This window comes from Cryptomeria japonica, unplaced genomic scaffold (assembly GCF_030272615.1).
Source record: "Cryptomeria japonica unplaced genomic scaffold, Sugi_1.0 HiC_scaffold_995, whole genome shotgun sequence".
In the NCBI taxonomy this organism is placed as follows: domain Eukaryota; kingdom Viridiplantae; phylum Streptophyta; class Pinopsida; order Cupressales; family Cupressaceae; genus Cryptomeria; species Cryptomeria japonica.
The window spans coordinates 2,129-15,000 of NW_026729669.1; the positions used below are offsets into that span (position 1 = coordinate 2,129).

Sequence of the window (12,872 nt, forward strand, 5' to 3'; positions counted from 1 at the left end):
GGAATGGTCCAAGCATCGGACGCGCTTGGGGCGACTACCAGTGACAACCCCTTATCCCGCGACGCGTCCGATACACAGATAGTTCCGAGGCGGCCGAGGAGCCTCACCGCATAGCAATCGGGGTGCGAGGCGAGGGATGCGGCGAGAAGGACCCAACGGCTAGACGGAAGAGGCTTCAGGGCCGCCTCGGAATGGTCCAAGCATCGGACGCGCTTGGGGCGACTACCAATGACAACCCCTTATCCCGCGACGCGTCCGATACACAGATAGTTCCGAGGCGGCCGAGGAGCCTCACCGCATAGCAATCGGGGTGCGAGGCGAGGGATGCGGCGAGAAGGACCCAACGGCTAGACGGAAGAGGCTTCAGGGCCGCCTCGGAATGGTCCAAGCATCGGACGCGCTTGGGGCGACTACCAGTGACAACCCCTTATCCCGCGACGCGTCCGATACACAGATAGTTCCGAGGCGGCCGAGGAGCCTCACCGCATAGCAATCGGGGTGCAAGGCGAGGGATGCGGCGAGAAGGACCCAACGGCTAGACGGAAGAGGCTTCAGGGCCGCCTCGGAATGGTCCAAGCATCGGACGCGCTTGGGGCGACTACCAGTGACAACCCCTTATCCCGCGACGCGTCCGATACACAGATAGTTCCGAGGCGGCCGAGGAGCCTCACCGCATAGCAATCGGGGTGCGAGGCGAGGGATGCGGCGAGAAGGACCCAACGGCTAGACGGAAGAGGCTTCAGGGCCGCCTCGGAATGGTCCAAGCATCGGACGCGCTTGGGGCGACTACCGTTGCCAACCCCTTATCCCGCGATGCGTCTGATACACAGATAGTTCCGAGGCGGCCGAGGAGCCTCACCGCATAGCAATCGGGTTGCGAGGCAGATTATTGGGAAGGGAACCCCCTGGGATGCGGCTCAAGCAGTGCCCAAAGGGACTGGAATGCGGAATCACATCGAGAGACCCAAATGCTATACGAGGGCTCAAATCGAATTATCGATTTGGCCACGACATGGACGCATCGGAACGACTACCTTTGCCGAACCACTCGCAATTGCATCCATACCGAAACCAATAGACATTTCCGTTAGAGCCCTCGCATAGCATTCGGGAATCTCGCATGCCCCTCTAAATCGACCAATGCTGGCGCTCAATGAAAATCCGAGCGCTACCACCGTTCGAGCGCCAGCATTGGTCGAGTTAGAGGGGCACGGGGGAGAATGCTCCAGTCAACACCTCCCCTATATAAGTTATTTGTCCGATTCTCGCACAACCGTAGTCTGCCTCGTCGAATCAAACAACGGTCCCAGATTCCGACTTCCGTTCCGTAGAGACCCAAAAGCTAGATGGAGGCTCGCAAGAAAGAGAGTCGGCGCATAGCAATCGGGTTTCTCGAACGTTTAGGGACCGAGCTCACTTGCGGATAGGGCAAAATCCGCCAAGCAACCCAAAAGCTAGACGGGGGCTCGAATCGAATCGCCTAGGCGGCCACAACAACGACGTGTTGGATCGACTACCAGTGCCAAACCATTCAGCAAGACTAGTCTGTGTCGAGGCCGGATAGAGATTCTCAGAGAGCGCCCGCATAGCATTTAGGAGACCTGCCGCGTCCCTCACACTCGACAAATGGTGGTGCACGTTTATAAATCCGAGCGATCCCAACCCTTTCAAGCACCAACATCGGTCGAGATAGAGGGGCACGGAGGGGGCTGCGTGAGACAACACAGTCCCCTATATAAGTTATTTGTCCGATTCTCACACATCCGAAGAATGGTCATCAAATCGGACAACAGCCCAAACTTCCGACTTCCGTCCCAGAAAGCCCAAGAGCTATCTAAAACGTTCATGGCCGGAACTCGATCGCGGCTATACCAGTCCGCCAAGCAACCCAAAAGCTAGACTGGAGCTCTAGTCGAATCACCTCTGTGGCCATTGCAAGGACGTGTTGGAGCGACTACCATTGCCGAACCATTCCGCAGGTCGAGTCCATACCAAGGCCGCATAGAGATTCACGATGAGCTCCTGCATAGCAATCAGGAGACTTGCCGTGTCCATCACAATCGATAAATCCTGGTGCAAGATTTTTGCATCCGAGCGCTCCAACCAGTCGAGCACCAGCATCAATCGACATAAACGGGCACGGGGGGAGGATGCTCGAGAACACTACCTCCCCTATATAAGTTATTTGTCCGATTCTCAAGCAGCCGAAGTCTGGTCATCGAATCGGGTCAAAGACCACAACTTCCGACTTTACCCACAATGCAAGTCATCGAATCGAACATCGGCCCCCGAGTCGGACTCCATGCGTATGTCAGGTCATCGGACCCAAATTCCGCCTTCCTGCGCATGGCGGGCCATCAATATCAACTCGGTCATCGGACCCAAACTCCGCCTTTTTGCGTATGGCACGCCTTCAAATCGGTCATCGGACCCAAATTCCGCCTTCCTGTGCATGGCGGGCCATCAACATCAACTCGGTCATCGGACCCAAATTCCGCCTTTCTGCGCATGGCACGCCATCAACTCGGTCATCGGACCCAAATTCCGCCTTCCTGCGCATGGCAGGTCATCGGACACAAATTCAGACCTCGCCAATATGCCTACGTATCGAATCGGTCATCGGACCCAACTTCCGACTTCATCCATACTGTAGGGTCTTTGAGGTTGGCGCGGTGCGCTCAACCCAGGGAGTCGACCCATCGAAGCATACACCTCCCCTATATAAGCTATTTGTCCGATTCCCACACCTGTGTAGTTTGCACCTCTGACCAGGACATCGACCCCAACTTCCGAACTCGACTGCAACGACGGCACCAGCGCCTTGGTGCGCACCTTGCGACGCACAGTCCCAACATTCGCCTTCCTGCACATGGCAGGTCATCGGACCCAAATTCCGACCTCGCGAGTATGCCTACATATCGAATCGGTCATCGGACCCAACTTCCGACTTCATCCATACCGTAGGGTCTTTGAGGTTGGCGCGGTGCGCTCAACCCGGGGAGTCGACCCAACGAAGCATACACCTCCCCTATATAAGCTATTTGTCCGATTCCCACACCTGTGTAGTTTGCACCTCCGATCAAGACATCGACCCCAACTTCCGAACTCGCCTCCAACGACCGAACCAGCGCCTTGGTGCGCACCTTGCAACGCACAGTGCCAACATTCGCCTTCCTGCACGTGGCAGGTCATCGGACCCAAATTCCGACCTCGCGAGTATGCCTACATATCGAATCGGTCATCGGACCCAACTTCCGACTTCATCCATACCGTAGGGTCTTTGAGGTTGGCGCGGTGCGCTCAACCCGGGGAGTCGACCCAACGAAGCATACACCTCCCCTATATAAGCTATTTGTCCGATTCCCACACCTGTGTAGCTTGCACCTCCGATCAGGACATCGACCCCAACTTCCGAACTCGACTAAAAAGACCGCACCAGCGCCTTGGTGTGCACCTTGCAACGCACAGTGTCAACATTCGCCTTCCTGCACATGGCAGGTCATCGGACCCAAATTCCGACCTCATGAGCATACCTACTAATCGAATCGGTCATCGGACCCAACTTCCGACTTCATCCATACCGTAGGGTCTTTGAGGTTGGCGCGGTGCGCTCAACCTGGGGAGTCGACCCATCGAAGCATACACCTCCCCTATATAAGCTATTTGTCCGATTCCGACACCTGTGTAGTTTGCACCTCCGCTCAGGACATCGACCCCAACTTCCGAACTCGCCTGCAACGACCGAACCAGCGCCTTGGTGCGCACCAAAAGTGCGCACTTTTGGAGGGCACTTTTGTGCGCTCCAAAGGTGCGCACTTTTGGAGGGCACTTTTCTGCGCTCCAAAGGTGCGCACTTTTGGAGGGCACTTTTTGGAGGGCACTTTTCTGCGCTCCAAAGGTGCGCACTTTTGGAGGGCACTTTTTGGAGGGCACTTTTCTGCGCTCCAAAGGTGCGCACTTTTGGAGGGCACTTTTTGGAGGGCACTTTTCTGCGCTCCAAAGGTGCGCACTTTTGGAGGGCACTTTTTGGAGGGCACTTTTCTGCGCTCCAAAGGTGCGCACTTTTGGAGGGCACTTTTTGGAGGGCACTTTTCTGCGCTCCAAAGGTGCGCACTTTTGGAGGGCACTTTTTGGAGGGCACTTTTCTGCGCTCCAAAGGTGCGCACTTTTGGAGGGCACTTTTTGGAGGGCACTTTTCTGCGCTCCAAAGGTGCGCACTTTTGGAGGGCACTTTTTGGAGGGCACTTTTCTGCGCTCCAAAGGTGCGCACTTTTGGAGGGCACTTTTTGGAGGGCACTTTTCTGCGCTCCAAAGGTGCGCACTTTTGGAGGGCACTTTTGTGCACTCCAAAGGTGCGCACTTTTGGAGGGCACTTTTCCTGTGCTCCAAAGGTGCACACCTAGGTGAGCACCTTCGACCACACCTTGTAGCACACCAAACTCTGACTTTCGACTTCATCCGCAATGCAGGGTCTTTGAGGTTGGCGCAATGCGCACAACCAGGGGAGTCGACCCATCAAACCCAACACCTCCCCTATATAAGCTATTTGTCTGATTCTCATACATGCGTAGCCTGCAGGAGCAATTAGGACATCGACCCCAACTTTCGGCTTCTAAACGAAAACAAGGTCTTTGAGGTTGGTGTAATGCGAACAACTAGGGGAGTCAACCCATCAAACCCAACACCTCCCCTATATAAGCTATTTGTCTGATTCTCATACATGTGTAGTCTACAGGAGCAATTAGGACATCGACCCCAACTTTTGACTTCTTAACGAAAACAAGGTCTTTGAGGTTGACGTAATGCGCACAACCAGGGGAGTCGACCCATCAAACCCAACACCTCCCCTATATAAGCTATTTGTCCGATTCTCATACATGTGTAGCCTGCAGGAGCCATTAGGACATTGACCCCAACTTTTGACTTCTTAACGAAAACAAGGTCTTTGAGGTTGGCGTAATGCGCACAACCAAGGGAGTTGACCCATCAAACCCAACACCTCCCCTATATAAGCTATTTGTCTGATTCTCATACATGTGTAGCCTGCAACAACGATTAGGACATCCACCCCAACTTCTGAATTCGTCTGCGTTGACCGCACCAAAGGTGCACGCCTTGGTGCTCACCAAAATCCGACTTCCGACTTCTTCTGCTATGCGGGGTCTTTGAGGTTGGCGCAGTGCGCACAACCAGGGGAGTCAACCCACCGAATGCAACACCTCCCCTATATAAGCTATTTGTCTGATTCTCATACATGCGTAGACTGCAGCAATGATTAGGACATCCACCCCAACTTTTGACTTCTTAAACAAGACAGGGTCTTTGAAGTTGGTGCAGTGCACACAACCAGGGGAGTCGACCCATCAAACGCAACACCTCCCCTATATAAAGCTATTTGTCCGATTCTCATACGTGTAGTCTGCAGCAGCGATTAGGACATCGACCCCAACTTCCGAATTCGTTTGCATTGACCGCACCAAAGGTGCACGCCTTGGTGTGCACCCTGGAGTGCACTTTGGTGCTCACCTCGGTGCACACTTTGGTGTGCACCTCGGTGTGCACCAAAGGTGCGCACCTTGGAGCGCACCAAAGGTGTACACTTTGGAGCGCACCACATAGGGTCTTTGAGAGGTTGGCGCAGTGCGCACACCAAGGTGGGTGTTGAGGTGCGTGCCGAGGTGGGTGGGTGCTAGGGTGCGCTCCATGGTGGGTGCCAGGGTGGGTGCGTGCTAGGGTGGATTCCAAAGAGGGTCATAGGGTGGGTGCCAAGGTGGGTTGGTGATATAGTGGGTTCAAAGGTGGGTACTAGGGTGGGTTCCAAGGTGGGTCACAAGTTGGGTGCCAGGATGCGTGGGTGTTAGGTTGGGTGCCAAGGTGGGCTCCTGCGTGGGTGGGTGCTAGGGTGGGTTTCAAGGTGGACGCGAGGGCGGGTGCCAAGGTGGGTAACAAGTTGGGTGTTAGGATGGGTGAGTGCTAGAGTGGGTGCCAAGGTGGGTGGGTGCTAAGGTGGATGCCAAGGTGGTTCACAGGGTGGGTGGGTTCTAGGGTGAGTTCCAAGGTGGGTCACAGGTTCAGTGCTAGGGTGGGTGTCAAGGCGGGTGTCGAGGTGCCTGGGTGCTAGGGTGTGGATGCCAATGTGGGTCATAGGGTGGGTACTAGGGTGGGCTGCAATGTGGGTGCCAAGGTGGGTAACATGCTCGGTGGGTTCTAAATTGGGTGCCAGGGTGGGTGTGCACCCACCTTGCCCGAGGTGGGTGCCAAGGTGCCAGTGTGGGTGGGTGCTAAGGTGGATGCCAAGGTGGGTGAGAAGGTGGGTGATAGGTTGAGTGGTAGGATGGGTGGGTGCCAAGATGGGTCACAGGGTGGGTGCAAGGGTGGGTAGGTGCTAGGGTTGGTGTCAGGGTGGGTGGGTGCTAGGTTGGGTTCCAAGGTGGGTGCGAGGGTGAGTGTCAAGGTGGGTCACAGGTTAGGTGCTAGGATGGGTGAGTGCTAGGGTGCAAAGGTGCCAGGGTGGGTGCTAGGATGGGTCGATGCTAGGGTGAGTGGCAAGGTGGGTCCACAAGTGTCAAGGTGGGTGCCGAGGTGGGTGCCAAGTCGGCGACTGCTATGGTGGATGCCAAGGTGGGTCACGGGGTGGGTGCCAAGTTGCTAGGTTGGGTTCCAAGGTGGGTGCCAACGTGGGTGCTAGGGTGCGTGGGTTAAAGGGTGTGTCACAACGTGGGTGCCAGGATGGGTGCGCACCCACACTGGCCAAGACGGGTGCGGGTGCAAGGTTGGGTTCCAAGCCCGGTCACAGGCTGGGTGCTAGGATGGGTGGGTGCCAAGGTGGGCACCAGGGTGGGTGCACCCACCCTGGCCAAGGTGGGTCACGGGGTGGGTCCTAGGGTGGGTAACGGGGTGGGTACTAAGGTGCGTGCCAAGGTGGGTCATAGGGTGGGTGCCAAGGTGGGCACCAGGGTGGGTGTGCACCAACCCTAGCCAGGGTAGGTCACGGGGTGGTTGTCGGGGTGGGCGTCAAGGAGCCAAGGTGGGTGGCAAGTAGCCAAGTTGCGTGCCAAGGTGGGTGTCGGGGTGGGTGCCAAGGATCCAAGGTGGGTGCCAAGGAACCAAGGTGGGTGTCTGGGTGGGTGCCGAGGTGGGAGCCAGGGTGGGTCCCAAGGTGAGTGCAAAGGTGGGTGCCAGGGTCAAGGTGAGTGCCAATGTGGGTTCCAAGGTGCCAGGGTCAGGGTGAGTGCCAATGTGGGTTCAAAGGTGCTAAGTTGGGTGCGAGGTTGGGTGCGAGGGTGGGTGGGTGCCAAGGTGTGCTAGGTGGAAGCCCGGGTGGGTCGGCATCCCATGGGTGTCGAGTTGGGTGCCTGATGGGTGCTTCTTGTCAAGTTTTAGTCGTCGGGACTCATTTCGAGCCTTAGAGGTCGTTTCTTGTCCGGTTGCCCTGTCTTCGACCTGGGAACCCAATTTTGGTCCTCGGGTCCCATTTTTTTTTGTCTCGCATCCCACTTTTGGCCTGTGGCCTTTTCGGGGTCGATTCTCGTTTTGGGCATCAGAGCATGTTTCTTCTCCTAAAACCCAATATTTGTTTATTAAGTCTCGGAACACATTTTTGTTCTCGTGGACCCATCATGGGTCTTGGAACGCATTTGTGGTCCTTGGGTCCCATTTTGCATCCCGAAACTTGTGTTTTGGTGCTTGATCCCTATTTTGGGTGCCCACCTTGCACCAAGTGCGCACCCGGGGCAAACCGAGCGCCTTGGTGCACCGGGGCAAGATCGAGCGTGCACCCGAGGCGCCCCGAACATGCACCAAGGTGCACTCGGCCCACATGTGAGCGCAGGTCGTTGCGCCCGAGGTGGTGTGTGGGCACCGCGTTGCAGACGGGACACTGCACGCACACGACGCCCCCTCCAGGTGCACGCACGTAGGCCGGGCCGGGTGCACACCCGACGCCCTAGCAAGGTGCGCGCACCCGGGCAGGGCTCACACTTGGCGAACGGGGCGCACTTCGCGAGGGAGGGTGTGCACCTCGACGGGGGTGGGTGGCCGGGGTGGATTCGCACGTGGGTCGCGGTTTGCTAAGTACACACTGCGACAAGCTCATAACGGGTGCGATCATACCAGCGTTAGTGCACCGGATCCCATCAGAACTCCGCAGTTAAGCGCGCTTGGGCCGGAGTAGTACTGGGATGGGTGACCTCCCGGGAAGTCCCGGTGTTGCACCCTTTTTTAGTTTTTCGCCGGGCGTCGCAATGCTATTTGAATAAACCTTTTGCCCGTTTGCGTTCTCGTCGGGGCCGGGCCGGGCCGGGGTGCGCTGCCCGCACTACCGCGCGCGCGGGGGCGACACCGAGCGCGCACCCGAGGCGCCCCGAGCACACAGGCCACGGTGCAACCCGGGCGTTGTGCGCGCACCCCGGTGCGCCCGAGGTGCTGCGCGCGCACCCAGGTGAAATCGGTGTGCACCTCGGCCAGTGCGCGCTCGGTCGAGTCGCGCACGTTGGCCAAGGTGCACGGTGATGTTTCTTACTCTAAGGTTCCGCACCAGACGCCCGGGACAGGTGAGCGAAGCTGGGCGGGGCCGGGTGCGCGGCCGGGGCAGGTGCACGCAGCTGGAGAGAGCTTTGGAGCACACTTCGGAGCGCACCAATGATGCGCTCCATTCAAAAGTTTCCTGAAAAGGCAAAAAAAGTTGAGATTATAGAATTTCCCACTTGAGAGATTGTAAAAAAAAAAAATTTAAAATGAAGGAAACGCGGGTGCCAAGGTGTGCGCAGCCCAGCCAAGGTGTGCGCACCAAGGCGCCCACCCTGGCGAAGGTGCACGCAAGGTGCGCACCCGAGGCAAACCGGACAATTAACCCAACTTTCGACTTCGCGCGCACCTTGGAGCGCACTTCGGAGCGCTCCTTGGTGCGCACCAATCTTGGGCACCTCGGAGTGCACCATGGCGCCCACCAAGGTGCGCACCCGGGGCAAACCGAGCTCCGACTTCGTGCGCACCTTGGAGCGCACGAAAGGTGCGCACCATGGCGCCCACCAAGGTGCGCAGCCCAGCCAAGGCGTGCGCATCAAGGTGCGCACCCTGGCGAAGGTGCGCACCCGGGGCAAACCGAGCTCCGACTTCGTGCGCACCTTGGAGCGCACAAAAGGTGCGCAACCCAGCCAAGGTGTGCGCACCCCGGTCAAACCGAGCTCCGAATCGTGCGCACCAGAGGTGCACGCCATCGTGCGCACCTTGGAGCACACTTCGGAGCCCTCCTTGGTGCGCGCCGATGTTGCGCACCTCGGAGCGCACCCGGGGAAAACAATGCAATTAACCCGACTTTCGACTTCGTGGGCACCTCGGAGCGCTCTCGGGTTCGCACCTCGGAGCACACCGAGGTGCGCACCTTTGATGCGCTGCCTTCACCAATTTCCAGAAAAGGCAAGAAAACATTGAGAAGGTGTGCGCACCGAGGTGCCCACCCTGGCGAAGGTGCACGCGAGGTGCGCACCCGGGGCAAACCGGGCTCCGACTTCGTGCACGCCGCACCTTGGAGCACACTTCGGAGCGCTCCTTGGTGCGCACCAGGGCGCGCAACCCAGCCGAGGTGCCCACCCCGGCGAAGGTGCACGCGAGGTGCGCACCCGGGGCAAACCGGGCTCCGACTTCGTGCACGCCATGGTGCCCACCGCGGCGAAGGTGCACGCGAGGTGCGCACCCGGGGCAAACCGGGCTCCGACTTCGTGCACGCCGCACCTTGGAGCACACTTCGGAGCGCTCCTTGGTGCGCACCATGGTGCCCACCAGGGCGCGCAACCCCGCCGAAGGTGCACGCGAGGTGCGCACCCGGGGCAAACCGGGCTCCGACTTCGTGCACGCCGCACCTTGGAGCACACTTCGGAGCGCTCCTTGGTGCGCACCATGGTGCCCACCAGGGCGCGCAACCCCGCCGAAGGTGCACGCGAGGTGCGCACCCGGGGCAAACCGGGCTCCGACTTCGTGCACGCCATGGTGCGCACCGCGGCGAAGGTGCGCACCCGGGGCAAACCGGGCTCCGACTTCGTGCACGCCGCACCTTGGAGCACACTTCGGAGCGCTCCTTGGTGCGCACCAGGGCGCGCAACCCAGCCGAGGTGCCCACCCCGGCGAAGGTGCACGCGAGGTGCGTACCCGGGGCAAACCGGGCTCCGACTTCGTGCACGCCGCACCTTGGAGCACACTTCGGAGCGCTCCTTGGTGCGCACCATGGTGCCCACCAGGCCGCGCAACCCAGCCAAGGTGTGCGCACCAAGGTGCACGCGAGGTGCGCACCCGGGGCAAACCGGGGTCCGACTTCGTGCACGCCGCACCTTGGAGCACACATCGGGGCGCTCCCGGGTTCGCACCGGCGTTGCGCACCGTGGTGGGCACCTCGGAGCACACCAAGGTGGGCAGCGAGGTGCGCACCTTTGATGCGATGCCTTCACTAATTTCCATAAAAGGCAAAAAAAAAACGAGATTTTAAAATTTCCGTTTTGAAAGATAGTGAGAAAAAGGGAATGCTGGTGCCATCTTGAGCCCGCCCTGGTGCGCAGCCCAGCCAAGGTGTGCGCACCAAGGTGCCCACCCTGGCGAAGGTGCGCGCCCGGGCAATTAACCCAACTTCCAACTTCGCGCGCGCCAGGGTGGGAGCGCACCCAACAACCGGGCCTGGGAAGAGCCAATGCGAGAAACCCCACCAAACGCTCTGACAAAAAAAGAGGGGGCGCTCCAGTAACCCCGCTTCGGAGCGCACCCTGGGCAAACCCAGCCAAGGTGCCCACCCCGGCCAAGGTGCAGGCGAGGTGCGCACCCGGGGCAAACCGGGCTCCGACAACGTGCACGCCGCACCTTGGAGCACACTTCGTAGCGCTCCCGGGTGCGCACCTCAGAGCACACCAAGGTGGGCAGCGAGGTGCGCACCTTTGATGCGCTGCCTTCACTAATTTCCAGAAAAGGCAAAAAAAAAAGGAGATTTTAAAATTTCCGTTTTGAAAGATAGTGAAAAAAACGGAACGCGCGTGCCATCTTGAGCCCGCCCTGGTGCGCAGCCCAGGTAAGGTGCCCACCCTGGCAAAGGTGCGCACCCGGGCAATTAACCCTACTTCCGACTTCGTGCGCGCCAGGGTGGCAACCGGGCCTCGGAAGAGCCAATGCGAGAAACCCCACCAAACGCTCCGACAAAAAAAGAGGCGGCGCTCCAATAACCCCGCTTCGGAGCGCAGCCGGGGCAAACCCAGCCAAGGTGCCCACCCCGACGAAGGTGCACGCGAGGTGCGCACCCGGGGCAAACCGGGCTCCGACAACGTGCACGCAGCACCTTGGAGCACACTTCGAAGCACTCCCGGGTGCCCACCGGCGTTGCGCACCGTGGTGGGCAGCGAGGTGCGCACCTTTGATGCGCTGCCTTCACTAATTTCCAGAAAAAGGCAAACAAAAATGAGATTTTAAAATTTCCGTTTTGAAAGATAGTGAAAAAAAAGGAACGCGGGTGCCATCTTGAGCCCGCCCTGGTGCGCAGCCCAGGCAAGGCATGCGCACCAAGGTGCCCACCCGAGGTGAAGACGCGGGGCAAACCGGGCTCCGACTTCGTGCAGGCCGCACCTTGGAGCACACTTCGGAGCGCTCCTTGGTGCGCACCATGGTGCCCACCAGGGCGCGCAACCCAGCCAAGGTCTGCACACCAAGGTGCCCACCCCGGCGAAGGTGCACGCGAGGTGCGCACCCGGGGCAAACCGGGCTCCGACTTCGTGCACGCCATGGTGCCCACCGCGGCGAAGGTGCACGCGAGGTGCGCACCCGGGGCAAACCGGGCTCCGACTTCGTGCACGCCGCACCTTGGAGCACACTTCGGAGCGCTCCTTGGTGCGCACCATGGTGCCCACCAGGGCGCGCAACCCAGCCAAGGTGTGCGCACCAAGGTGCACGCGAGGTGCGCACCCGGGGCAAACCGGGGTCCGACTTCGTGCACGCCACACCTTGGAGCACACATCGGAGCGCTCCCAGGTTCGCACCAGCGTTGCGCACCTTTGATGCGCTGCCTTCACTAATTTCCAGAAAAGGCAAAAAAAAACGAGATTTTAAAATTTCCGTTCTGAAAGATAGTGAAAAAAACGGAACGCGGGTGCCATCTTGAGCCCTTCCTGGTGCGCAGCCCAGGCAAGTTGTGCGCACCAAGGTGCCCACCCTGGCGGAGGTGCGCGCCCGGGGCAATCCGGGCTCCGACTTCGTGCACTGCATGGTGCCCACCAAGGCGCGCAACCCAGCCAAGGTGCCCACCGCAGCGAAGGTGCACGCGAGGTGCGCACCCGAGGTGCACACCCGGGGCAAACCGGGCTCCGACTTCGTGCACGCCGCACCTTGGAGCACACTTCAGAGCGCTCCTTGGTGCGCACCAGGGCGCGCAACCCAACCAAGGTCTGCACACCAAGGTGCTCACCCCGGCGAAGGTGCACGCGAGGTGCGCACCCGGGGCAAACCGGGCTCGGACTTCGTGCACGCCGCACCTTGGAGCACACATCGGAGCGCTCCCGGGTTCGCACCAGCATTGCGCACCTTTGATGCGCTGCCTTCACTAATTTCCAGAAAAGGCAAAAAAAAAAAAAAAAAACGAGATTTTAAAATTTCCGTTTTGAAAGATAGTGAAAAAAACGGAACGCGGGTGCCATCTTGAGCCCGCCCTGGCGAAGGTGCGCACCCGAGGCAAACCGGGCAATTAACCCAACTTCCGATTTCGTGCACGCCAGGGTGGGTGCGCACCCAACAACCGGGCCTGGGAAGCCCCAATGCGAGAAACCCCACCAAACGCTCGGACAAAAAAAGAGGGGCCGCTCCAATAACCCCACTTCGGAGCGCACCAGAAACCACACTGGACGCTT

At 59.2% G+C, this 12,872-nt stretch overlaps 1 non-coding gene across 1 annotated transcript; it reads left to right on the forward strand.

The window, feature by feature from the left end:
* Positions 1 to 8,098: 8,098 nt before the first annotated feature.
* Positions 8,099 to 8,217, forward strand: LOC131873027 (5S ribosomal RNA). The gene has a single exon (XR_009371067.1). It is a non-coding gene; the product is annotated as a 5S ribosomal RNA (ribosomal RNA).
* Positions 8,218 to 12,872: the final 4,655 nt, after the last annotated feature.